This window comes from Vanessa tameamea, chromosome 4 (genome assembly GCF_037043105.1).
Source record: "Vanessa tameamea isolate UH-Manoa-2023 chromosome 4, ilVanTame1 primary haplotype, whole genome shotgun sequence".
Classification (NCBI taxonomy): domain Eukaryota; kingdom Metazoa; phylum Arthropoda; class Insecta; order Lepidoptera; family Nymphalidae; genus Vanessa; species Vanessa tameamea.
The window spans coordinates 3575272-3602403 of record NC_087312.1 but is presented as its reverse complement, the minus strand read 5'-3'; the positions used below and the strand labels follow the sequence as shown (position 1 = coordinate 3602403).

General features: G+C 32.9%; 1 protein-coding gene across 5 annotated transcripts in view; it reads left to right on the top strand.

Moving 5' to 3' along the window:
• Ndae1 (Na[+]-driven anion exchanger 1) overlaps positions 1–27132 on the top strand; it is a 69672-nt gene that overhangs the window by 24879 nt on the left and 17661 nt on the right. For 4 of the 5 annotated variants that reach the window (XM_026631701.2, XM_026631702.2, XM_026631700.2 and 1 more), the window contains exon 1: positions 16736–16871. The exons of the other annotated variant lie outside the window; for it this stretch is intronic. The gene's annotated coding sequence lies outside the window, so the exon portion shown is untranslated. Of the gene's footprint in view, positions 1–16735; positions 16872–27132 lie in introns of those variants that run through there. 5 annotated transcript variants of the gene reach the window in all.

Below are 27132 nucleotides of genomic sequence, written 5' to 3'. Positions count from 1 at the left end.
AAAACAAAAGACAATTTTACGTGTTTCCCGATAAAAATAATATATATTACAATATATTTACGTTGATTTTATTTTCTCTCGTTTTTGCTTTCGTGGTTTTCCACGTCCACGTGGATTCCAGGATCGTCCAAAAACTGAGAATTACTTAAAATAATTATTTCCTTTTAATTTATATAAAATAATGTTTTAATGATAAGCAAAAGTAACTGCCCATAATTATTCTCTTACTTGACAACGACTCATTTTACAGAGAAGATTTGGAGCCTCTTCCACCGTACTACTCAATGCACGAAGTTTTCTACGCGATATATTATGTTTCGATCGGAAATAAATTATTATAAACACAAATGAAGCCCAACAACTAATCACTAAGCGCTTGTCCGGATATGAATCCACAATCTTCGTTTAAGATTTACCCGGTGGCCACTCAAAGAACAGCAATCTGCGATTAATAAACAATATAATCACAAATCTTATTATTAAAAAAAAAAGTTATTGTTATTTATTTAATAAATAAAAAGATTCAAATCATTACGTAATAAAGGTAATCTTTTATCACCTTCATGAACTAAGAATTCATTATTACTGCTTCGTGTTACTCGAATCTGAGCCCTATCGTAAACCAATAGGGTTTATATTTCCATGAAGCAATACAAACTAAGCCCTATTTAGCGGTCGCACCAGAGGTGAGTAAATAAGACCAATTTAATGAAATCTTTCAGCAAACAACACACTAATGGGGTTCTTTGTTTATAAAATTTATTTTGGAGTCATGGTTTTTTTGTTAAGCATTTATTAGTGTGCTTTAAGATCGGTAAGTACGTGTACGGCACTCGTATCCCGTGATGGCAAGCGGCTGGACGCTCTCTTATAACATCACTATTTACCGATTTTTTTAAATAATTTTATTTCATGTTTATTTATTAATTTCCATTCTTTTAAATTATTTAAAAATCCCATCAATTTCGAGGTGTTACATCTAGTAGGTGGTTTACTTGGCGGCAGGGCTTTGTGCAAGACCGTTTGGGTGGGTAGGTATCGTCCACTCATCAGATATTCAACCGCCAAACAGCAATACTTAGTATTATTGGGTTTCGGTTTCTAGTCGGTTAGTGGCGCATTGGTGTAATGTAAGGAATGGTTCTTATTTCTTACAGCTTTAATGTCTACGGGCGGTGGTGACCACTTACCATTCATGTTACCATCAGGTGACCCATTTGCCCGTGCGCCTACCTCTTAAATAAAATAAAAAAAGATATCCGTAACGGCCAAAATTTTTACAATTTTAAATTCTCGAAGTCCGCTTTTAAATTTCCAATTACACCGTATGGATTATAAATATGTGTATGTTTAATATAGTATGATATATTGGTTGGTATATATTACTGCACTATCCTTAAGTTTATCACGTGAAGATATCCTGCCATCCTTACTAATATTATAAATGTGAAAGTGAATTTGTTTGTTACGCTTTCCTCTTCCTAACACGCAATTGAACTTGTGGACGGTAACTTGAATTCTATAATGGGCTATTCAATATTCAATCAATGGACTATTTAACACTAAAAGAATTATGTATTCTAATTAAATTGGTAGCCACTGAGAATAGCGCGTTCAGCCGTACGATTCAACTTTATTATATTAACTAGTTGCACCACGCAGTTTTCATGTTAAATGTTACTGAGTCGTAGTATTTTATATAATCTATGTTTATCAATTAATGGACTATCTTACACACAATATATTTGAGAATCGAACTGGAATATCAATTAATAAGTATGTTTAAATATATAAAATTTTAATTTTATGCATCCCATCTGAATTAGTACCGCCCTACATAACACATTCTACCGCCAAAAAAGTATACATAGTATTGTTGTGATACGGCTTAAAAAGTGAGTGAGCCAGTGTAAATACAGATATAAAGGATACAACATCTTAGTTCCCGAGTTCTTAAGGCTGGTGGAACATTAATGATATGAGGAATGAGTCCGAGAAACGAGATGGCCCAGTGTTTAGAACACGTGCACCTTAACCGATGATTGTGGGTTCAAACCCAGGCAAACACCACTGAATGTTCATGTGCTTAATTTGTGTTTTTATTTCTTCTCGTGCTCAAGGTGAAAGAAAAACATCGTCAAACCTGCATGTGTCTAATATCAACGAAATTCTGCCACATGTGTATCCACCAACCCACCTTGATGCTGCGTGGTGGAATATGGTCCAAAACTTATCCTTAAAAGGGAGAGGAGGCCTTAGCCCAGCAGTGGAAAATTTACATACTGTCAGTGTTATGTATGACAATGACTATGGGTAGTTCTAAACTCTTACCATCAGGTGGACCATTTGTATGTACCAAATATATACCTATATATGACCTATATACCAAAATAACAAAGGCAATGTAACTACAGGAACAAGGGACAAAGCTTAGTTTCCAAGGTTGATGGCGCATTGACGTAAATTAATATTATTATTTCGTTCATATCCAATGTCTACGGGCATTGGTTACCACTTACCATCAGGTGACCCATTTCCCAGTCCACCTAACTGTATCAAATACAAATAAAAAAAAACATAATATTATTAGAAATTTAGATATGGTTTGTCTGTATCTTTTTGTAATAAATGCTGATACAGGCTCCTTTAATTCATATAAAGCTTTAGACGGCAGCTATAGAACACTTTGCGACTAACATCGATGTGTGATTTAAACGAATGCGATACCTTATTGATAAACATTTAGTTATATTCTCTTATAGCTAAAAGTTTTACATTTGTAGAACAGGAATAACAAACGCACACTCAAATATGTAGTTATCAGAAACGGTCGGAGGTTCGTTATTTATGTGGTCTCGAAATTGGATATTGCAAACAAGTAACAATATTAAATCGAAACTCCATATTAATATATTTACACAAAACAATAAAATGGACGGGTAAATTTTAATGGGATTATTAGAGTCAGATAATAAAGAGTGCACCTGTTTTTGCACCTGAAATCGATCAGGTATTTACTTGGTGGCAGGGCTTTGTGCAAGCCCGTCTGGGTAGGTACCACCCACTCGTCAGATATTCTACCGCTCAACAACAATACTTAGTATTGTTGTGTTCCGGTTTGAAGGATGAGTAAGCCAGTGTACAGGCATAAGGGACATAACATCTTAGCTCCCAAGGTTGGTTTCGCATTTGGTGTAATGTAAGGAATGGTTATTATTTCTTACAGCGTCAATGTGTATGGGCGGTGATGAACACTTACCATCAGGTGATCCATTTGTCCGTCCGCCTACCTATTACATAAAAAAGGAAGACATTTTTATTAGGACCATGTCCTAACTTGTTCCAGTAGATGTGTTATAATAACCTACTAATATTTTAAATACTCTTATTATTGGCTTGTTCTATAGTGTTACTGACCAAACTGTTTAATAGAAATACTTCATGGACAACAGCCGCGGTTACAAACTAGTGTTACAATATAGCTTTTCCATTTAACAACCACAAAATAGAATTGACATACTAGCGTTGGCTTGTCAGAAAATATAAAAGCAAATAACAGAAAAATGTTTGTGAAGGTAGATAGGAAAATTTAACAGAGTTGACATCAATTTTAATGGAAAATTTGTTTTTTACTCTTCGCTCTATAGTAATAGACAAAGATAGATAGATTTATAAATACATATAAAACCATAACAATTTATACTATGACTAAAAATACCTACTGACTATACAGGAACTCCAGTTTATTTTTTCTTGAATCCAAACGTTTTAAGGAAGTACCTCTATCCACTAAGAGCTTTGGCGTGCAACAAGACGAATAGAAAATCAATTGTGTCAATCAGGTAGCGTGACAATCGAACACAAATATAATGATCAGGTATTTCACGTGCTGTCCGAGGCATTAGAGTGGTCCGATCGATCGTTCGTGTGATATTGTGCGAAATCCCGTACTGTGCAGACCACTCTCCGTTGCAAGGTTTGGAGCTTTTTTTTTATGTCATAGGTGGCAAACGAGCAGGAGGCTCCCATGATGGAAAGTGACTACCACCGCCCATGGACATCTGCAACACCGGGGGGCTTGCAGGTGCGTTGCCGGCCTTTCAGGAAAGAGTACGCTCTTTTCTTGAATGTTCCCAAGTCGTATCGGTTCGGAAAAACCGTCGGCGAAAGCTGGTTCCACAGAGTGGTTGTGCGAGGCAGAAAATGTCTTAAAAATCGCGCTGTTGTGGATTTTTAAAAGTGAACTTTTTTTTTAAAGTGCTGGATCACCGACAATCTGTGAAACCAAACAAGCGCCACGACACGGCAATCGATCGCACGACACCGATTGAAGGGTGGCAAATTTTCTCCCTAAGTCCCTTAAGATTAGGCAGCTGTGTGTGCATAGCAACCGCTACCTTCTAAATACGGCAATTAAACTACTCCTTGAAGCCCAAGCGACGTGCGAAATTATTGGACTGCTTAAATAAATAAAACAATGAACTAGGCCAGGTTCATGATCTAAACCATGAAAAGGTTCACTCCAAACTATGTAAGCCCTTTCCTCTTAAAGTTCCACCAATATTAGCAAAAAAGTATTCGCATAGCCGACAGTACCATCGGGTATAATCTCGTGACAACATTTGCGTTTTGTCATTTGGTTGTATAACATTTCTATGACCGTATAATAATCAAAGCTGTGTAGAGATTATTACGCAACCGAAACCGCTAGAGCAAGTGAGCAATATACGTAATATATTCAGACATGCTCTGAAATATAACATCGACAAAAACAGTACTGTATTTATTTTTAAAGTAGCTTTTCCTTTTAACCTTGTAATGAAATTTCTCTTTCGACGTCTTCAAAGAGATTTTGATGATCCATTTTTAATATAAATATTTCTCGAGATTCTTTTTATTCAATTTTAATGTTAGTAATAATTCTACGCCTCTAAGCGAGATGAACCATAGTATGTAACTAATCAATTTATTGTTTTAATTTCTAGTTATTTTTTATAATTAATAAATGTATAATTAAACTATTTACGCAAAATTAATATCGTACCTATATATCTCCTCATTCTCTTGTATATGTATGTGTTGTGTATCAAAATTTCGTTTAAAGAAATTTATTTCTAATAAAAACCGTACATTTTTTCAGTATGAAATACCAATAAGACTCAAAAAATTTAAATTCACTATTATGTAATAAACGTGCATAGCTTGCTATGGTTTATTATTAATACAATTATATTTTGTAAATTAAATTATAAAGTTTTTAATAAAGATGATTATTATTATATGATATCAAAATTCAATTAATTGGAGAATCTCTTTAATAAATAGTGTATTTAATTTAATAGTTATCATTGTGTGTTTCGTCTGAAACAGAGTCTTTCAGAGTGTTGTGACTTGTATTGAATTTATTGTTATAATATATATAAATATGACGTGTATATATATATAATGCTGTTTACACCTTTAAAGACGTATCGTTGTAAATGTTGTTAATTTTAAGTGCTTAGCGATATGTTGATGGTGTAACTTTTTCAATAAATAAATAAATAAATATGTAACTACCGATAATTCCAATAAATATTAATTTAGTAATACTACTTATAATCTTCGCTTACACTATTGTAACAGCGATTCGTATTCAAAATGTTACAAAGGGGAAAATTGCCAATGAAAGTGTGATAAATTCAACGGCTCATTTGCTTCCGTGTTTCCGCTACGGAGTGGTGCTGTGGAATATTTAATATATGAAGTTGAAAGTATATTATATAATAATACTATATACTAATATACTAAACTTCTCTGAAACGCGTTGCGTCTACTGTTATAAATTTTACGTATTAAAAATAAATTGAATTTACACTTATTAGTACAGATTTAAAAGTAATAAAGAAGCGTACGCAAAAAAATCGTTTCAAATGTATCGTTACATGTATAAATGTTGCTCTTAATCTCCACGGTTATTCCTTGTCATGTCTATACATTAATCAATGTTAATGTCTCCGAGGACATGCATATTCACTCATATAAAATAATATGCATGACTAACTAATAATTACACGACGCGGCATACAGCTAGCTACAGTGTTGTCATATTTAACTTAACGCGCTTAATATATTATATATACTAGCTGAACCCGCGGCTTTACTCGCGCGAAATTTATAAAACTATAACTATGGCACACAAACTATCACCCTCATTTTACCCCCTCTAGGAGTGATTTAAAAAATGTAGCCTATGTCCTCGGGACCGAAACTAATACCATAACAAATTTCATCTAAATCGGTTCACCAGACAGAATTACCTTTTTTTGACCTCGTTGGAACGCGTTACGCGTTTCCCCCACGTGGAAGTGGGGGTAAGGATATGTGGGATTCGCCGGTGCCCAGGATTCCGAGTGCACCCCGGTATAACCACTAAAAAACCAGCGAAACACTGGTCCGTCCTTCAGCGGGAGACATAGAATTGCTTTCGCATGCTACCGTGACGCCCTAACGCACATCCAAAAGTGTTACTTACCTGGCCAAGGGACGTAACATCTTAGTTCCCAAGGTTGATGGCGCATTGGCGATGTAAGGTATAATTAATATTTCTTACAGCGTATGTGTCTATGGGTGGTGGTGACCACTTACAATTAGGTGGCTGATTTGCTCGTTCGTTCGAAAATGTATTAACTTATATACAATATCACATTAAACCCCGTTTAGTTTTCTATCAATCAAGCCACTGGTCCTAAGGATTTTTTTACATTGTAGTACACTGGGGCTAACATAGGATATATAAAGATTGACACGAACAGAGTCGTGGGAAAAGCTAAATGTAAAAAGTTGCCATTTCAAAAATATTGGGGAATTTAGCTAGCTTGGGTGGGTAGGAAAATAGTTCCCTGTGCCCGATTAAGGGTTAAAGGTTATCTATGGTATTTAATATGGCGCGAGGATCTTAGTTCCCATGATTGGTGGCGATTTGCCAAAGTATTTAATATTTTTAACAACCCAGGCAAACAATTTGGCAGACTTTCCCCTTTTTTAAATAACGTCAAATATACTAAAATTTATACTGTATGGAATATCACAAACTTAATAATACAATAAAAATATTCACATTGTAGACACGAAAACCGAATAGGGTTTTTATGTGGTAACTTGCCCACATTATTAAAGTTTTATTGACTAATCGTCAAATTCATAGATGTTTATTAAATTGAGTAATATTTATCTTGATCATAAATGAGCATTATCCCACAGTAAAAAAACTCAGAAAGCACATTGTAATTCTAAAAATTTAATGCTAAAATAAAAACATGCACGCATCAAACCATCAAACTTAAACAATTAATAGAAAGATACAAAAGTAAACAACAGGGCGCTAATTCTACTAACAAATTGTCACTTTCGATATATCGTTATCGAATCGAAATCGTTGCCTTTCAGCCGTTTTCTAATTCTTCAAACACAGCGATCGAGTTGCGGTCCGGTGGAAGTTGAATCAGAATATAAACAGGATTGTATCTTAATCGATATAAATTAGTAGAATTGGCCCTCATTTACGCTTAAGCTGGGATTTATTTTTGTGAAGTTGGGTCTTAATAGAATCGGAAACATGTCATAATTGTTATAACTTCGTAGAATCGTCCCCTGATCTGTCGAGATTAGAAAAAAGAGAATTAATAAAGACGCAATTACTACTGAAGAATTTAATTGCACTTAAATAACATCACTGACCTTTAATATTGAATATATTGAGGTCAAAGTTATTGATAAATTTTAGACAGACTATAGACTGTAGCTTTTTTACAACGAAAGCACTGAATGAAGCTAAAAAACCAATCTAGTTGCCAACTGTTTTTTCAATCGTCGCCAGAATCAATGATCAAGATCCGATTGTTTTTCAAATAAACTGTACGTACGTTTGTTGGTTGAACAAAGAGATTAGTTGGAACTACACACAACAAATCCAAAACGATTTATGTATTTGTAAAAATTTGAATACTATTCGGTTAAAAAATTTACCTACAAGTATGGTGTGATTTTTATGAAGTTTTACTCCAATACAGAGTAATAAAATACATACATTGACAATTTAAAGTGTCTATGAGAATAACACAGATTTTACTTTTATTAATAATGAAAATTAAATAAATTGCAGCGCAGCAGTGCTATTCGGTATAGTCTCATTACGTAAATGTTTAAAACCGACTAGTGTCATAAGACAGGTCAATATTGGGGTAGTAAAATTTAGAATTAGCCTTCAGCAGTGCGATTCTATTATAAATTACTTCGTAACTCACTCGTGAAATATCGACAGCCGACTAACTATGATACGCCATATTGATACGCGTATCCTATAAATTTTATAATAATTATAATCATTCTGACATTTCAAGCTCGAGTTCTGCGGTGAGTTTCGAGTTTCTTGTTAAATAATAGCCTAACAGTTACGATTAAACCGAGGATAATTTTCGTAAGAAATAGTGGAAGTTGGATCAAATAGAATCTGGAACGTATCCACTACCGTTATAAGTAGACCAAGTGGTCTTTACCACATGGTTCCTGAAGAACATTACAGATCCAGTTAATTAAATTAAATTAATTAAAATGGCAGTGTTATAAATTCTTTATAAGTACTTTAGTCGGATGATAAAGGGATTTATTATTATTATAGTTTCGAAAGGAGACTGGTATTATAAGGCGATGACTGATTTTAATACTTTAATACTTTAAATGTTATATATTATAGTCCATATCACATATCACTATTAAACATTTTACGGTCGTGTTTTTCAGTTAATATACTATTTTTTTCTTTTAAAATAACTATGTAGTAATACGCAATAGAAGAAACCTTTACCGTCAGAAACGATTGGAACAAGTTCAAGTTAAATTTCAAATTTTCAATCACATTCGACTTTGACAAATTTTATTAAAAAGACAGAAAGTTAATCCAGTATTTATAACTCCAGCTCTCACCCGTGATTCCGTCTGCGTCAATTATTCCGTCGTAAAACCAGTGCTTATACATCTATGTCGTTTTTTTCTAAGTTACCTATATATCGAATTTAATTACTATCGTTTCAGTGATTCCGTCGTGATAAGATGATTGAAAGAAAGTGCTACTTTTGCATATAAAATGTAAGTAAATAACTTTTCAACCAAGATTGAAAAAAACGGTGCAAATCGAAAAAATACCTTTTAATTCATAATTTAAATCCTCTATCTAAATTATTAAATAACAAATCAAATAATTAATATTCAAACTATAATATATAATAACTATACAAATTAATATTCAAACAAGCACTTTAGAATTGCCACTAATAATTTCATCAATTAAAATTTCAAGCAAACAACAGTTTAGAACCGTTGATGCCGTTGAAATCGTTGTACCGAGAAGAACCAGCAAGAAATTCATTAATATATTGAAAAAAAATCACAACGCGAATTATATTAACTATTTACAATATCTAAATACTCATACGGTTTGATTCAATATTGAAGAAAATAATACGAAAAAACCAAATAAAAAGACAGAAAATAAATTATTGAAATATCAATATTGTCTACGGAACCCGAATAAAAAAAAATTCAATGTACTCCAATTTCGCCCTAAGTGCTTTCACCAATAGAGACCATTCTCGACTGTATACAAAGATTCTAATAACCAATAATATCTATAGCCAGCATTCGGGTTTCATTAATTTTTTCAAGCGACCCTCGAAACTCGGAACACGAGTACCTATTTGTAAAAATATCTTTTGTGAATAATTTATTGAGACCGAGTCTCCTGAATACAAAAATACCGGAGTTCTAAGATACTCAGTCAGGTAAGACATTTATTATGGACGTTTGGTCCAATATTTAACATAATTGAACAAACTTTATTTCTACTTCTGTCCTTTCTATCTAGAACTGTTCAATTATTTAGAAGGTTGAGGATAAACAAATATTTGAAATAAAACAAGCATTTAAATAAGCCTATCAACCGAGATTTCGTTCCTATTCAACGGTCTACCGCTGAAATGTATATAAGATATTTTCTGATATTTTTTTTTGTGATTAGGACGACACAGTAAGTCAAACACAATTGAGTTTCTCTGTAAGAAGAGATTTATTGGTTAATTTATATAACAATAATAAAAATGAAATAAAAGTGTGTATTTACTTATTGCTTTGCAATAATAATAATCACGCACCTGTAAGAAGAGAAACCACATTTTATGTTATTATTAACAATGTCAGTTCCTGAATCACAATTACATAAACATAACATAACATAATCAGCCTGTAAATTTCCCACTGCTGGGCTAAGGCCTCCTCTCCCGTTGAGGAGAAGGTATGGAGCATATTCCACCACGCTGCTCCAATGCGGGTTGGTGGAGTACACATGTGGCAGAATTCGTTGAAATTAGCCACATGCAGGTTTCCTCACGATGTTTTCCTTCACCGCCGAGCACGAGATGAATTATAAACACAAATTAAGCACATGAAAATTCAGTGGTGCCTGCCTGGGTTTGAACCCGAAATCATCGGTTAAGATGCACGCGTTTTAACCACTGGGCCATCTCGGCTCACAATTAGGCTACTTTATTTTTCAGAATCACGAGATGCTTCTAGCTCATAAAATTCATTCGTTTGATGCGCGGAATTCAAATGAAAGAAAATTACGTTTTTTCTTTACACTTATTTAACATATTATATTCATGTTTAATTACTAGTATTATTGGGAGCCAGTATATCACTGCTGGGCAATGATCCCACTGCTTGCAATCTGGTGCTTTCCTGGTCAGTGGTTATCGGGCGAGTCTAGTTGGTCACGCCATTTTCGTCCGTGTCGACCTCTCCTGGCGCCGCCGTGGTCGCGGGCGTAACCTTTAGTGATAACTTAATTTACTATTATATAGTTATATAATTTGACAAAAGTTTTACATATAGGATTGGTCAACTATACTGGTGGATGGTGGAAAAGTATACTACGACTTAAAATCAAAATATACTTTATTCAAGTAAGCTTTTACAAGCTCTTTTGAATCGTCATTTAACAATTTATTTAAAGTAAAGCTACCACCGATTCGGAATGTAAATTCTACCGAGAAGAACCGGCAAGAAACTCAGTATTTACTCTTTTTCAACATCTAAAAATACAGTCATGTCAGTTAAATACAATTATATATGTATGTTAGGTCTCCTGTCTGGAAGTCAACAAGCATTAAAGGTTGAACTAATTATATAATACTTCATATTTGTTATGTTATGTTTTTTGAGTTTCTTGATCAGTCTTCTCGGTAAGATTTACATGCCGAATTGGCGATGAAACGTCATCATGATTTGAATGCATACTGTGTGTCTATTTGATTGATATCAGAAAACTTTTCTCCTTTATACAATATTCTAGTTGTACTACTACTAGCTAAAAATCAACTATTCATAGTTCCTACAGCCTCGATCCAGTTGCGAAACAGGAATACAAAAATACTAAGTATAGCTGTTTAGTGGAAAAATACACGATGCGTGGGTGGTACCTACCTACTCAATCGAGCTTCACAGAGCCTGATATGAAATAGTCACTTATTCTCACACTTGTAATAAAATTGTGTTTATATGAAGGTAAACAACATATTAAATATATTATACGCTGTCCCAGTTACGACATACAGAGGCAACTCGTATATGGATTATATGTTATTCATGAAAGAACCGAAAAAAACGAAACACTGGTTTTTATTCGGAACATTGCGCGAAATAATAGCTTTTAAAATGTATCGGAAAAGAGAAGGACTAAGTACCTCACATCTTTGAAGTCTCACACCGCGTGTGGAAACTAGGTATTTATCAGGCATCAAAATAGGTATTTAGCAAGTCTTATAATAGATACAGAGTGTACCAAACAATTATTAAATTAAAACAGAAATGAATTAAAGCAAAACATAAGTGGTCGTGTTTAAAATTAAATATATAATTATTTAAAATCAAAAGGACTGATACAAGTACTTTACGTCTTCAAGTGTTACCATTGGTTCATTAAACTTAGAGGAAGCCACTAATTACATATTTTTTTTTTACTTAAAAAAAAAAAAATTATGTTATATAGGTACAATGGACTCATCATCTCAAGTCTTAGTTTGTACTATTTGTGTTATGTAATACGTAATTAGTTAATTACATCATAGACAAACGACGTAATCTACAAAGGAAAAACCCTTATAAAGAATTCTATACAACGTTGTAATACGAAGCAGGAATAATTTTCCTTCTCAAGACGAAATTACAGTGTCTTAACTTTGATATATATGTATTTATATCTATGTATAAAGATGCTTTAGATAACTTTAGATTTTTGATGCCACGTGATGATAAGTGGTCACCACCGCTCATAGACAGCGGCGCTGTAATTAAATATTAAACATACCTTATATCTCTAAAGTGTCATCATCCTTGGGAGCTTAGGTGTTAATTCCTTTGTGCCTGAAGACACTGGCTCACTCGCCCTTTAAACAGAAATACAACAATGCTAAGTATTTCTGATTGGAGGTAGAATGATGACCGGTTGATACCATCACCACCACCAAGTAAGGTTTGTTATAAAAATTGTTTTTATGAAATCATACATCAGCGAAATAATCAATAACGCATAAATGCCTACATTTTTCCCACCTACCTTAATATAGAATCCTATATAGCCTCGCAAAATGAATCATTGAATTCTCCTGCTCGAGAAGACATTCCAATGTCTTATCGTGAAACATTACAGCAGAAGGGAATTTTCACTTGATTATACGAGTCACGATTCTCAAAGGTTCTGTAAATGTCGTTTATGATATTTTAAAAGCAGATTGCCTATCGTTTAGTAAGTCACTTTCAACGATAGACGCTGGTTCGAAAGGTCAAACCACTCCTGGGCTAACCTGGCATAACATTATATAGATGTTATGTCCCTTGTACATAAAATAACCCCGGCCCACTGACCCTTCAAACCTTTTTTTATATTTATACAAACTTACATTCCGTAAATCACAGTAACAGCTGACGGGTTAATCGTGCAACATAAATTTAAGTCGGTCACTGGATTTGTTTTTCTACAATGAAATACGTTTGCAATGTTATCAAAATAAAACTCGATATATTTTTTTTAAGAAATTACAATAGAAATTTGAACTCAAGACCTCGGGTTGGCGGTTGTTATCTACCCAGAAGACCATCGAGGCATTCGTATTTACAATTAATTTCATATCAAATTTACTCACTGTTAGATTTTTTAAAATTTTAACATTACTCAGAAGTGAAGTATAGGTCTTGTATAGTTATATAATGCTGTGTCTTTTTCTTGCTAATGTAAAATCACTAATGATAAAAATTGAAAATATGTTGTGTATCTGCTCTGATACAAAAATAGTAAGGCCGCACATAATAGTTTGACGCGTAGTTTGTACTGCCTGAATTACTTCGCCGATGGAAATGGTAATAAAACTGTGCTTTTCTTAGACGCAACATTTAGATAAAGAAAACTATCTAAAACGCTTCTTCAATTAAAACGATTTTAAGGTAATTATTATTAAATTCATATAGTAATTTCACAATATTTGAGACTTAATTTTTCGCCATTAAAAATTACTTCAACTAGAATAAAATTAAAATGCTGTCGTTATTTAAAGGATTTGAATTCATTTCTTAAAAATACAGCGTTCTTTATATCGCTTTCAAAATCTAATTTTCAGTTCACGTCACCAGTCTGTAAAAATTAGTGAAAGAAAAATTTTTATTTTAAACATAACAGATTCGTACAAAAAGTCTATTTATTACGTTTATTTATTTAAGTAATATATTAACGCTTATGTTTATCTATTACATCCCTACTTAGTAACGGTAGGATGTAATTAAACCGAATAGAATAAAAGTAGCTTCATTCTATAAAATTGCGTGACCGTGAATTATGAGCTTTTGTGGAGTTAGCTCACAATTCACGAAGGCGCTATTTTTCCAAAGCTTATAATAACGAATGGTTGGCAATTTGTCTGTGCTTCGTTCGATTCTCAAAGTGACGTTAGAAATCGCGATATAAACTTCAAAATATTATCTAACATTTTTAAAAGTATTCAGAAATCGACTATGTAATGTAAATTTAAAAAAAAATACATTTTTAGTTCGTGAAATATTTAATGTCGTAAAATATTCGGTACCGGTGAAATATTTTTAAAAATCAACTTCAACAAAGCATTTCACTTTTTTATAAACTAGTAATCCGGCTACGCACGGGTGCATCTTATAAATAAAATAAATTGTATGATATTAATAAAATTTGTATCCTGTATAATATATACATATATAATATATACTCTGGAAAAACATAGCTTTCTACCAGTAAACATTTTGTTGAATTGACATCATTAGTTCCGGAGATTACCAAGATACAAACAAATGTTACCTATTTATAATAATATATAATATTATTTTTTTAGTATTATTCGCATTCCTTTAACAGACGCAAAACATTAAATACGACCATAGTTAGTGAAATAGTCTGTAAAATGACGTCGCCTCAAATGGAAGCTATTATCATTTTAGGCAATTATAATTCGACATATTCAAATATATTTTGACCTCAATTCGATGCACTTAGTACCACATGATGCCGAAATACATCCAACTACAATGGAGGCTGCAACTCAATTACACGACGACACAAATAATATATACACCATAAACAGACATGCTACTTACGAGTATATTGAATCGGTAATTACACAATTGAAACTGTCGTTATTGATCTTGACTAAACGTTTAAAGTTCCAAAGTTGTGAGTGTATGTTTGTGTACACATGTACGTCTGTACGTAGATGTATACGTTACGATAACAATTTTTTATTATTTGTTTGTAATGAAATTAATCGGATTTTTAATTTTTGCATATTTATACTTGATCAAGTTAGTATTTAATTTTCATAAAATTAAAACAAAAATTTTTATTGTATAGTGCTGTAGTCTCTCGGGAGGCTTAATTGAAACTTAGATACCGTTATAAAAGAAAATCGCTTCCAGAACATCATTGTACATTGAATATTATGAAACACGAACACTTTAAAACTACTAAATCTCAACGGAATACTATACAGTGAATATTAAACATTGTTAAAGCACTTGTGTTATGGATAATCAGAAGTAACGACGGTACCTCAAAAACCTAGACCCAAGACAATATAGAAAACTAATGAAATCTTTCTACATCGACTCGGCCGGGAATTGAACCCGGGACCTCGGAGTGGCGTACCCATGAAAACCGGTGTACACACTACTCGACCACGGAGGTCGTCAAATTCAAATTTAGAATCGTGTTCCAGTTTGTTGTGTCAGTGAGTGATCTCAGTTCCCAGATTGTACCATCAATTAGTTATATAAAGAATGATTATATTTTCATACGGCGCCACTGTCTATGGGCAGTGGTGACCAATTACGGTAAGGTTGCTCGGCCATCTATCGGATGCAATAAAAAAATCATAAAACAACTGCTAACAATGAATTCTTTGAAATACTCTAGTCGCATAAAGTGGCCTAACACTACAATTCGAATGAATGCTTATAAACTAGAAACTAGACAATAAGCGAAACGACAAAAGGAGGACGGACGGACACCTTGATAAAAGTCGACGCCATTTCTTTATAAAACAAAGTGCTACTAAAAATATTATTCTTCTATTTTGTTTTATTGCGTTTTGAAAATGTTATGGCACCTGCGAGTCTGGCAAATGCATTTTCCAATTAAATAACTATTTCAGACACGTGGAGCCCGCTTCAACGTATAAGCTTTTATGATTTCAATGGCGGCGAAACAAAGTTCATTAATTACTATGTACAGTAAAGTAACAACTTGTACACTTATAGGCTGTACGTGGGAGATTTCCCACTGCTGGACTAAGACCTCCTCTCATTTCTAAGGTTTGGAGCTCTTACACCACGCTACTCCAATGCGGTCTAGATACACCATAACTGGCAGATTTTCATCTGACTGATTTCCGCGCGATGCTTTTTTTACCCCCAAGCACAATACGAATTATAAATAAAAGTTAAGCACGTGATATTTCAGTGGTGATTTAGCTATTCTAATATTATATATCTTTATCAGCCTCTTAGGCTTTCATGGCTAAACCACTGAAGCGAGTTAGAAATTTGGTATGAAACAAGCTTGAATCCCATGGAAGGACATTGGCTAAAACGTACGACAAAAAACGGGGGCGCAAACTAGTTATAAATATAATCGACAATTTCATTATAATTCAGTAATGAAATGCGGAAACTTAGAATGACCTAGTGTAGAGAATACGGAGCAATCGATCGTGGATTCGAATAGAGCAGGCGCTATTTATTTTTAGTTTACAATGACTTTAAAAAATATCTTGAGTCGAATTCGATGAAGCACCTTAGCACACTGACTGTTTATATATCAAATCGAGCTCTGCGGTGACGGAAAACATCGTGTAAAATAAGATAACTTACATTACTTAATAAAATAGAAATCTCAATAAGAATCAATATATAATTTTTCAAGGCTTTATTATAAACTGGTCAATATATGAAATATTTTCTAAAACCTTTAGTAGGGGATTCCTTACAGTAAACACGGGAAAAGGTGGATTATTAATTCATGAAACAGAACCGTAATATACCAATGCGTAGTCACTTACGAACGTACTGACGAATGCATTAATGTCCAAGTAGTTAATAGGAGTCCAGCTGTTTTAAAATAGTATTGGTTTATGATATCATAAAATTTATTCGATGAAATCATTTTTGTCTCAGAAATATTAAAATATATTTTAATCTCGAAGTTGAGTTTTTTTTCTACGCGTGAAGTCTCGACTGTTAAGTTGACTGTGAAGGTGCTTGAGGTAAGCCACTTTATCTTCCTTTATTTAAATATCTAGTGTATATTTCGTGACTTTGCTTGGGTGAAATATTTTTGTCACAGTATTACGATACGGTTTCAGTAAACTAAATGTCTAAATGTTTAATTATTCTACCATATAATATTTAGTTAAATTAAAATTAATGATTTTTTTGTTATTCTTTTATGTATTCCTGAACTATTCATTCGATCCAACTTTGGTGGTGTTTATCACGTGCCCCAAAACAATATTTTTTCTTTATATCATTGTCCTTTAATATAAACGTTATATACAATTATTTATAAACGAATAAGGACCTACAATACTTATTCTACCCGTGCGAAGCCAGAACGGGTAATTAAAAAAACGCTTAATATTTATTAACACTATACCGCTGCAAACATTTCATTATAATACGAAGTCCTCTGAAGAAATTTTAATATAAATATACTTCGTGCATGTCAACGACAGACCCGATCGAATCCATAATTATAGATCTTTAAATAACAATGATTTTAGTCGACAACATATATCCGCAAAATTCGCATAATCGATATATTTTGATATTAAATCCATGTAATTCAATGACATGACAGTTCAACGAGCGGCCATGTTTAACGTTTACGGGTGCGTTCAGAGAGTGTGTTCCAAACATTAATTTCGTGCAGGGGTATGGAAGATTCGCTGGAAACTTATCCACAATATATTATTGATCAACGTTTATGAAAAAGTTATATATTATAACTATTTATATGAATATTTAAAGATAAACCGTATTTGTCACGACTTAAATCGCAACTATCTATGTAAATCAATAAATACTTAAAGCCTAACACAGAGTGATCGTTTAATCGATTTAATGAACATAAATAAACATTGATTCATTCGCTTCATCGTAAACTGAATTCGTTTATTTATCATATGTGATTGCAGTCGAGAGTAAACCAAGCGAATGAAAAATGTGGCCGTAACGAGTCGTCCGGCTAATGTAACTTTTGGTGATTAAAATAATTTAAAATTAAATAAAAACAATAAATAAATGAGCAATATGAAAAATCAAATAAATATATTTTTCTTTTTATAATTTGATTATATCGTCCAGACTTGATTTCGATCACGGCGGCTAATTTCAAGATAGACCAGCCAACTCCGTAGTCCGATACATGTGTGCGCAAACACAGGAGCACCCTCTTTTCCCTCACTCTGATAATCGGATGGGACGGCTGCTCCGACTCGACGAGAAGCGTGTATAAATCCAACATTCTGGTTTGGAGATCATTCCATCACGCTGCCCCAATGCGGGTTGGGTCCAACTTAAAAGCGAAAATAACTCTATCTGTCTGCCTGTTATGCTAAACCACTGCACCGAAGTAAGCTTAAATCCCAAGAAAAGACGGGATACATTTTATACCTAATGTCTAACGATGAACTCTAAAAACGCGAACGAAACGAAAATGACTAGTATGTTACGTATACGTTATGTCATAATCCCTTTTATTATTGTCGTACGGCAGTTTTATCATCGGTTTACGTTATGACAGATGATAAAAATAATTTATTACTATTTGCCTGCCAGCGTCAACATTTACTTTTATGATAAACGGAACGTTTCGGAACTAAAGAGACATTCATTCATTTCTTTTTACGAGTCCATCGCATTGATTGTTCATTATACAGCCCAGTTTTCATTCGTTCTCTATTACACTACAATTCAGGAGGTATTGTTAGTGGAAATTTGACGTAAATCAATATCTTACCACTAGAGAAAATATATATGATTTACTATGAAACGATATGACAATTTCTTATTGGGATAGGTATTGTATTCGGGAATAATCCTCGTAAATAAATAAATCTTACATTGTTTATTTTTGAGACGTATTCGCACTGATCGAGGTCACGCTGTTTAGGATCTCGTCGCGCCTGCCGATGTTTATCTTTCCCTTTTAGAAATTCTTAAGACCTTTTCTTAAGAAAATAATAATAAGTACATTGATTTATTGCGACTTTCAACCCGGAATACAAAATATCAAATATTGTTGTTTGTTGAATATCTCATCATATAAGTATTCATGAGTGGATACCTAAACGGGCTTACACAAAGCCATACGAACAAGAAAATATATTAGGATTAAGGATTTTTTTACAATTAACAAATTAATTTTATATACATAACCAAGATAAGTAATTTGATGATGAATGCACATCAACCTGCAACGTTAGACGATGTTAGCGAACAAACGAATACACGTCAAAAAAGTATTGTCATATATTTAATGAATATTTTTAATTAATACTAATGTTTGTTAGAGAATATCCTCTGATTATATCATTTTGTATCGATTAAAACGCTTTTTATCTACGAAAATGTTATAATCCCGCGCTGAGCGTCACTAAGGCCTTGATTAAAGTTGAGTTCATCTTATTACGAAGCGCGAAACCTTTATGTCACCAGTTCCCCCATCCCTTCACCGCCTTCTTCGTTATAAGTTTTATAAAGTCGTTATTTAAGAATATTTTTCTGCAAAAATTATAATAGCGTTTCTTACAATTTTTTGTCGCAAACATGATTACTCTACATTGCTGTCTCTGAAGGGCGAATGAGTCAGTAAGCCAGTGTAATTGTGGGCATAAAATATATAAAAAAATGTATATAACGGACTGTTCCTTATATAAATAGAAGTGAACAGTGATTTATTTAAGTTATTAGTTAAATTTCTAGTTCAAGTTCAAAATTTTTACACAATTATAGGTGAATGTTCAAAAAGCACGTTAAAATAAAAAGTATAAATCAAATACACTCAATAAAATTACTGTAAGTAATTACAATTAAAATAAGGCGCTTAACGACTAAATGAGAGCCGAGATGGCCCAGTGGTTAGAACGCGTACATCTTAACCGATGATTGCGGGTTCAAACCCAGGTAAAAACCACTGAATTTTCATGTACTTAATTTTTGTTTATAATTCATCTCGTGCTCGACGGTGAAGGAAAACAACGTCAGCAAACCTGCATGTATCTAATTTCAACGAAATTCTGCCACATGTGATTCCACATTGGAGCAGCGTGGTGGAATATGCTCAAAGGGAGAAGCGGCCAAACCCCAGTAGAGGGAACTTTACAGGCTGTACATTTTGTATGTTGTTGCTTAACGACAACAAACCAAGTATTGATGTGAAAATGTAGACAAAACGTAAATTTTGAATTATTCAACAACACATACATCCAGCTTAATTTGTATTAAATAGATTAAACTAATAATAGTAATTAACCAAATATAACTTCAAAATTTAGATTAGCTGAAACTAAGCCGGGATAATTATTTAATTGAAGATTGTATTAGGTACATTATATTAGGTTAGAGGATTATGATTTAGCTATTCAATCTAATACCCTCTATGACAACTCTGATCAAAATTAACATAAGTATATATAATTTATTTTAGTAAGCTTTAAAATAAACTAGACGTAAGTAAAATGAACTAGACGAATATCAATGTGAATTATATGCAAAGTGCTGGCAATAAATAAGGATAAATTCCTTTATTGGAATAAATATCCAACCATAACAAAAGACAAAAGCCAAATAAACAAAATTCGACATCAAATTGACGCGATATCATTGGTCGAGAGCATGAATTATCTATAATATATATATTGGACAACATCACATACATTACTCTGATCCCAATGTAAGTAGTTAAAGCACTTGTGTTATGGAAAATCAGAAGTAACGACGGTACCACAAACACCCAGACCCAAGACAACATAGAAAACTAATGAACTTTTTGTACATTGACTCGGCCGGGAATCGAACCCGGGACCTCGGAACGGCGTACCCATGAAAACCGGTGTACACACTACTCGACCACGGAGGTCGTCTATGATATGGATTATGGATTTGTGAATGAATAGCGTTTTGAATGACGTCGAAGCTGGGCGGCAATTCAACTAACAAATGATAACTTCTAATCGAAACGATAGCGTGGCCGTTATCATATTCTACTAAACCAAAGATCCAGTTACGGTTGGGTCGAAGTTGTATCGGAATATAATCGGGATAGCATCATCACTACATAGTATAAAACAAAATCGCTTCCCGCTGAGTGTCTGTCCGTGTACGCTTTAAAAGTACGCAACTGCTTATGATGCGGTTTTTTATAGATAAAGATATTTAAGAAGAAGTTTCTTATGTATAATACATGCATAACATACGAGATAGACACTGACAAAGTTGTAGGTTTCTACTGTAATGTCGTAAACAATTAAATATAGATCAATATAGTCCTTTACAGCGTGTAATTTTAATGAATATTTTCGAATATATTACAGATTTAAATGCAGGATTAATCGGTTTGTATTGACTAATGACAAAAAGCTGTGAACGTTGTGTATAAAGACATTCTTTTTTTTTTATGATATCGGTAGGCGGGCGATATGGGCCACCTAATGGTAAGTGGTCACCACTGCTCATAGACAATGGCGTTGTAAGAAATATTGGAATCTAAGATGTTATGTCCCTTGCGTCTGTTACACTGGCTTACTCACCCTTCAAAACGGAACACAACAATACCGAGTACTGCTGTTTGGCGGTAGAATATCTAATAAGTGGGTGATACCTACCCAGACGGGCTTGCACAAAACCCTACCAACAAGTAAATTCTGTTGTTTATTTAGTATCAACATTGCACGCGTGCGAAGCCGGAGCGGGTCGCCAGTAACTGACACAAATAAGCAGGGTTGGCCCTTTCGAAGAAAATATTTATACTGAATATGATATAAGTACGCCTGTTCGTGCTGTCATATTATATTAAGGCTTTCCCAAACGTATTCAATTATAATAACATTTGTTACGTTACGTTAGATTATTGGGCGACCTATTTTAGCTCCGCTAACCAATCTACTTAGGAAAATAAACGTAGGTAGGCCATCTTTTTTGCAATAGCAGCTACTTCTAAACATTTTTTTATAGTTTAATTATACCTTTGTTTTTAGAAGAAAGAAGAAATAAAATGTGTTCCAATTTAACTCAATATCAATTCAAATCATTGTGCTTACTTATCTAAATACTGAACTATAGTCATAACTATTGGTATTACTAAAGTAAAATATACTACTGATGTTATTTCTCGGTAAAGTAGCTTTCTATTGGTGAAATAATTATCGGTTCAGTAGTTTCAACAAATAAGTCCTTTTTATAATTTTAATATATATTCGTAAGATTTTAATGATTTATCTTATAATATACTAGCAGTTGCCCTCGGCCTTGCTCGCGTGGAAGTTGAATAAATTTACAGATTAACTTAAAAAATATTACGTTAATTTAAGACCTCTTTGTATACCACATTGGTGCGTGATTCGCCCCTTAGGGTAGAATATCTAGAAACGCTTAAATACGTATCTACTTATTTTAAGCAGTATCCCAAAAATAAAGTTTTATGTTTCTAACTTAAAAAATGACGGACTTCCAAACCCTATTTTACTCCTCGGGATAGAATTTCCAAAATCTCTTCTTTCCTTTTTTATTTTCTCTTCTTCTCTTCTCATCTTATCTTTTTCTTAACTTTAATAGCTTACGCTCGGCGATGATGAATCAGTCAGTCAGGACATCTTATTTTATAAGTATAGATTATTTTATAAAGTATTTTAAATATAAGTTTAAACCGAATACAACCGTGGCTTTAGTACTGTACTTTCATGCTAACGTTACTTTAATTTATTAGTAAGCATGTACTAGGATACAATTTAAATACGATTAGCGTTAAAATGTATTTATATATGATCAATAAAGATATACACAATAGAATATAATGTTGAAAGAATGTACATGACCCCTTCAGGAGTAATCTCTACCATAAATCATAGAATAGTTGGAAATGATTTACAAAATATAAGGCAAACAATATAAGTAATATTAAAAAAAATAGGTAAAAAATAATTAATTAAAAGAAACGAAACATAAATTTTTGACTGTTATCCTATTTTTTATTATAAACGCGAGTGCCAATAATAACTGTACACGACTTCGAATTTTAATAAATGAACTTTAATGATGAATGAACGCATTGAATACGAATCAAACCGAACATTACTTTTATATCAATGTAATCAAAGTTTCAATCGTGTCTGTATGGTTGGGCATGTGGAATACCAATTAAAAATAATAATTATTCACAAAATTACGAATCTATGTCAATATTAATATCAAAGCTTGTTTTCGAAACATTTTTTTGTTTATTTTTTCTTTTATACAGAGACATATCATTAGAATTTTGGTTATTTTTATAAGTGAACTAAATATAAAAAATACAAAAAAATTTACATCATCTACTAATATTATAAACACGTATGTGACATTGTCTATATGTTGGTCTATCACTACCAAAACACTGAACCGAATTTGATGAAATTTGGCGTGAAGCAAGCTTGAACTCCTAGGAAACACATAGGCTCTTTGTATGCCTAACTCCTGACAATCAACCTGAAACGCGAGCGAAACCGCGGACTACAACTAGTACGTATATAAATGCTCAATAATTAGTACGAAAAAATACATATAAACAGCTTAATTAAAAGTTATGTATAATAATATGTTATCTATTTGCATTCCACACATACAGTAACGTGTAAATATGTGCTTCAATTAACCCAATGAAATGCAAATAGGCAATTTCTGTTTTATTGCAACCAATAAACGGATTTGACGCCAACGTCTATAATAAGATTTGTCGAATACATTGGTTATACAGTTATAACTTCACATCAATTAAATTGTAAATCTCTACTAATATTATGTATGTGAAAGTAACTTTGTCTGTTACTTCTTCACGCTTAGAACACTGAACCGATTTAGATGAAATTTGGAACTGAGATAGTTAGAGTCCCGGTGCAGGACATAGGGTACTTTTTCTTTAAGTTAGGGTTTGGGGTAACGTTTGATATAGGTGAAGTTTTTTATATGTCGCGCGCTTAACACGCAGGTTCAACTAGTAACTATATAAACGCCGATTGAATATAAAACTAATAAAGAAAAAATACGAAACTTCAAACAAGATTCGCTACACTTGTAACTTTTTTACTTATGTTTCGCGGCGTCCGCCATGATGGATTTAATATGACGTCACAACTTATAACTCGCAAGACTACGACACTAAGTATAACTAACGATACTAAAGTATCAATATTAGGCAAAAATATAATTGTTAAGTGGCACCCAAACAAGCCCCCATAAAACTCCACCACGGGGTGAAACTACTAAAATTATAATCCCTATAATTGGTTGAACATAGTCGAATGAAAGTAACTTTTGTTTTTCTCTAGTTCTCGTCGGTAGAATTTACATTTTGCAATTTCAAATGTAACTTCACGTTCAATTAACTCGTAAAATTACTTTTCAAAATGCTTTTATTTTCAATTTTTTTTTTCAATTTATTAAAGCAATCCTACCAAAATTACTCTTAATGTACATTCTAAAAGAGAAGCTTTGACATTATGTAATAATAAATAAAATAAATATTGGACAACATCATCAGATCAGGATCAGAGTAATGTATGTGACATTACTCTGATCCCAATGTAAGTAGCTAAAACGCTTGTGTTTTGAAAAATCAGAAGTAACGACGATACCACATACACCCAGACCCAAGACAGCATAGAAAACTAATGAACTTTTTCTACATCGACTCGGCCGGGAATCGAACCCGGGACCTCGGAGTGACGTACCCATGAAAACCCGGGATACACTACTCGACCACGGAAGTCGTCAATAAAGATTTCTATATTTGGATACGTTTTTAAATAAATTAAATATATTCCAGGTCTAACATAAAAACCTTCATTCGACCCTTAAAGATCACTATCTTGAAAGAGGGTCGTGAGATGTGACAGTAACTTAATCTAGTATTTAATAAAGTAAATTAGATTACAGTTTCTACGCTTTTACCTAAAAAAGTCAGCTTTTGTAGGTCAAATATATACAGAAACGAAACCTAAGTAAATCTTATATACAAAAATCGAGGTTGGTTACATCTGTTCGAGATTAAAAGGATTTAAAAATATTTAAACGATCACATAAAGTTGCTCATAATATTATGCTACCTAGTACTACCTACCTCCTCACGGTAGCATGCGAAAGCGATCACGTGGCGCCCGCCGAAAGACGGAGAGGGTACCGTTGGTTTTTTAGTGGGTAATCCCGGCGTACCTGGGCGCACTCGGCGTCCAGGGCTCCGGGGAGTACCACTTAAACGATCATCATGACGGTCGCTAGACGTACTCAGACTTGAAAAATACACGTAATTTTTGATGTTATTAAATATGACTTAATTTTTCCGTGCCTTAAGCTGAGAAGGGGGTAAATTTAGATATATATAGTGGGGGTATGCTTAATATTTTTGTGCCAATACCCACGAACTATGCTACCAAAAACCAAGTGGTAAAAAATCTCGTCTGACTTAAAAATTAAAAAAAAAAAAAATGTTGCCGAAGCATTTATACATAGATAAGAAACGAACAGCTCACTAACAAATATAGAAGGTGGGTTACCAGGGGTGGCGGCGAAAATGACGATACGTTATATAAGAAAACACTTGTAATGCTCGTTACAACGGTTACAATACCAATGCCCGATATATTTAAACTGGCGGTATTTATACAAAAACATCTTGACCTAATTTAATACTAAATTCGTAAACTTAAAAGATAATATTAAACATTGTTTATCTTAATTATTCTAATTATTATTTACGGACAAATATTATTTAATAATACAGGATTATGTAACATTAAATATTAAAGATTAATATATTAAACCGGAAGTTGATAAGCAGCAGATAACCTAGCCAGATCAGTAAAATAAGATTCTAGTAGCTTAATCCTTACATTATACATAATAAAACAAAATTATTATAGCATTGATTAATCGACATAATTTGAGAAAATATAAATAACAATAAGCACTATTTATTAATTGCGCCGGAAGCTGACAAGCAGAAGGCGCCATTAATAAATTGAATAATATATAATAAAATGTTCCAAGCATAAACAAATATGAATCAACTATTTATTTGATTATGAAATTACTAATTAAATTGTCTAACAAAATTTTAATCTATACTTATAAATAATCATCAAGATGTACCCGAACTAGCCGTATATGTAGGACCGGAAGTATTAATTGATAACACAAATAAACTTAATCATAAAATACACTATCATTTGACTTACGAAATGTTTGAATAAAAATTGCGATCTGTTTTAAATAAGGTTACGTGAAATCGAAACGTGTTTCTACTCGTAATATCAAGTAACACGTAGTCGTGTGATATATATCTACGACATTTTTTTATCGATATTTTATATCGATTTTTTATATCGATAGCGTAAAGGGTTTGGCTTTTATAAAATATATTCAGATATTCGCTTCTGTCCTATCTAGTCTTGACTACATATGTACTACAACCCTATAGAGAGTTATATGAATGCCTCCATACGGTGCTACGTCATAGGATATTATAATTAATTATATCATTAATAATATCACATATTATAAATATATACAATTATTATTGTAATTAATTGATCAATAATTTGTACAACTTTAGTTAATATTATTTTATGGGATAACATTTAATTCTGTCATGTAACACTATTTCTTATTTTAAAAATGATTGAGCTGTCGTAAGGAAAACAATTAGATGATTGTGAGGGATTGTAAAGATATATAGAGAGATTGGAGCATCATTATAAAAACATAATTTTATTTTGCCATCCCGAACTACTGAAATTACACGTACATAGATCGTATGCCATAGATTTGATTTTTTTTTATGTAATTGGTTGGCGGACGAGCACATCATCATCATTTTATCTAATTAGTAAACTTACATTTTGCATACTTTATTTTAAAATGATAAAGGACCGATGTAAGATATGACTTTACTGCGGTTAAAACAGTTAAATACAAATAAACTTATTAGAATTAAAGTGTACTTAGGTACATGAGATAATTGTAAGGAAGGAATAACCATAGTGATGCCAATTACTATAATGACTATGACTCTAAGACTATGACTATGAGACGATTACTAATGTAAAAGTAATGAATACCAAGGTTATATATGTCGCAGCGTCAGATAATTAAATACTTTGATTGTAATCTCTTAGTTTTGAGATTTCATTCTGGATGGCCAGTGAAGTCAATCACTCTTTGTCATGTTAGAAAAACATAAAATGTCAGTTGTCAAGCAGGATAAGACAGATGTGG